Raw genomic sequence first — 2,571 nt, 5'->3', positions numbered from 1 at the left:
AAGAACTGAGAGTAGCAGTGGATCTGCAGGTTTCTGGGAGATTGTTCCAGATATACGTAATGCGTATAAGCGTAAACTCCAGCAGAACAACATGAGGGAGGTCTGGAGCGGAATGAGGACCATCACTGGGCTTCAGACCAACGGCAGCAGAGGAGTTGAAGGCAGCTTGGACAGGGCCAACAAACTCAATCTGTTCTTTAACAGATTGATGTCTGCTCCTGCCCATCCCCCATTAACACAACTCTGTCTTAACCCCAACCCCCACTACTTCCCCCTCCCCCCCTCACTGTCCCTTGTCCTCTCCCGCGGAGAGCCCACCCCCCCTCCTCTAGCTCCGGTTAACACCTCTCTCCAGCCTGACTCCCCCCCCTACCCCACCCGTGACCTCTGTGTGCCTCACTGCGACCAGGTGAGAAGACAGTGACCAGACTCCACTCTAAAAGGCTGCAGGCCCTGATGGTATCCATTGGGGTGCTCAAAGCCTGTGCCTCTAGCTATGTGGAGTCTTCACCATGTCTTCAACTGAGCCTTAGTCTCCAAAGGTCCCCATGCGTGTGGAGACATCTTGCCTCGTTCCTGTGCCAAAGCCCGTCCCAGTGACGCCAAGGCTACAGACCGTGGCACGACCTCCCACATTATGAAGACCCTGGAGAGACTGGTTCTGGAATATCTGCGGCCCATGGTGAGGCCTCTCCTGGACCCCTCCAGTTCGCCTACCAGCCCGGTTGGGAGTTGAGGACGCCATCACTTCCTGCTCAACCATCTACGCCCCACCTGGACAGGCGGCAAGCACGGTGAGGGTCATGTTTTTTGACTTCTCCAGTGCTTTCAACACCCATCCGGCCGGCCCTGTGGTGAGAAGTGACAGCGATGAAGGTGGATCCCCCCCTCGTGTCCTGGATTGTTGACTACCTGACTGGCAGACCAAGTATGTGCGCCTGCAACACTGTGTATCAGACAGAGTGGTCAGCAACACCGGGGCCCCGCAGGGGACTGTCCTCTCTCCCTTCCTCTTTACCATCTACACCACAGATTAACTACCACACAGAGTCCTGCCATTTCAGAAGTTTTCTGATGACTCTGCTGTGGTTGGTGTATCAGCGAGGGGGACGAGGTGAGTACAGAGCTGTGTGGGGGACTTTGTCACATGGAGTGAGCAGAACCATCTCCAGCTCAATGGACAAAGACCAAGGAGCTGGTGGTGGATCTAAGGAGAGCCAAGGCAGCAGTGAGCCCTGTTTCCATCCAGGGGGTCAGGTGGACATTGTGGAGGACTCAAATACCTGGGAGTGCACTTGGACAATAAACTGGACTGGGCCAAGAACACTCAAGCCTCTACAGGAAGGGCCAAAGCCGTCTCTATTTTTGAGGAGGCTGAGGTCCTTTAACATCTGCAGGACAATGCTGAAGATGTTTATGAGTCTGTGGTGGCCAGTGTATCCTCTTTGCGTTGCAGTGGGGCAGCAGGCTGAGGGTAGCGGATGCCAACAGACTCAACAAACTGATTCGCAAGGCCAGTGATCGTGGGGGTGGATTGGACTCTCTGTCAGGTGTGTCAGATAGGAGGATGCTGTCCAAACTACATGCCATCTTGGACAAGTTCTCGCACCCACTCCATGGCTTGCGTCAATCACAGGAGCACTTTCAGTGACAGACTAATTCTCCAAAATGCAACACAGAGGGCCACAGGAAGTCATTCCTGCCTGTGGGCATCAAACTTTTTAACTCCTCCCTCTAAGGGTCTGACACAAACACTTAGAGAGGTTGAAACTGGACAATATTATCTGTATTATCTGTTTGTGCAATAACACTGGCCTGAGTGTGCAATTCAAATACTACATTATATTATTATTATTATTTAACTTTTCACCATCCAAATCCTTAATTATGTTAATTATGTAAATAATGTATATAACATTCTATGTAAATACCGTACCATCCTTATATTCTTTATTTCTTGTATTTCTACTCTATTTATAAATTTGTGAACTACAACACAGAGTTTCCCTTCGGGGATCAAAAAGTATTTCTGATTCTGATTTGATTCTGATGAGGAGCATAGAAACTGAAACGCTTCGCCCTGTTTAGTTCTGACTTGGGGACAGAAGTTGACCGTCCCAGATGACCTGAGAGGCTGGGGGGGTCATAGTGTAGTAGCAGATCAGAAATGTATTTTGGACCTAAACCACTGAGTGATTTATAAACTAGCAAGAGTACTTTGAAATCAATTCTTTAAGACACAGGGAAGCCAGTGTAAAGATTTCAGAACTGGAGTGAGTGATCCAGTCTCTTGGTCTCAGTGAGAACTGGAGTGATGTGATCCAGTCTTCTGGTCTCAGTGAGAACTGGAGTGATGTGATCCAGTCTCTTGGTCTCAGTAGTGAGAAATGGAGTGATGTGATCCAGTCTCTTGGTCTCAGTGAAACTGGAGTGAGGTGATCAGTCTCTTGGTCTTAGTGAGGACTCGAGCAGCAGCATTCTGAATCAGCTGCAGCTGTCTGATTGATTTTTTAGTAAGACCTGTAAAGACACCGTTACAGTAGTCAAGTCTACTGAAGATGAAAGCATGGA

The 2,571-nt window shown here is 49.4% G+C and overlaps 1 long non-coding RNA gene across 1 annotated transcript in view; it reads left to right on the top strand.

The window, feature by feature from the left end:
- LOC116694640 (uncharacterized) overlaps nucleotides 1–2,571 on the top strand; it is a 15,211-nt gene that overhangs the window by 6,363 nt on the left and 6,277 nt on the right. The window lies entirely within an intron of this gene.

The sequence above is a fragment of the Etheostoma spectabile genome, chromosome 8, assembly GCF_008692095.1.
Source record: "Etheostoma spectabile isolate EspeVRDwgs_2016 chromosome 8, UIUC_Espe_1.0, whole genome shotgun sequence".
Classification (NCBI taxonomy): Eukaryota; Metazoa; Chordata; class Actinopteri; order Perciformes; family Percidae; genus Etheostoma; species Etheostoma spectabile.
The sequence above is the reverse complement of the archived record's forward strand: the minus strand, read 5'-3'. Positions and strand labels throughout refer to the sequence as shown.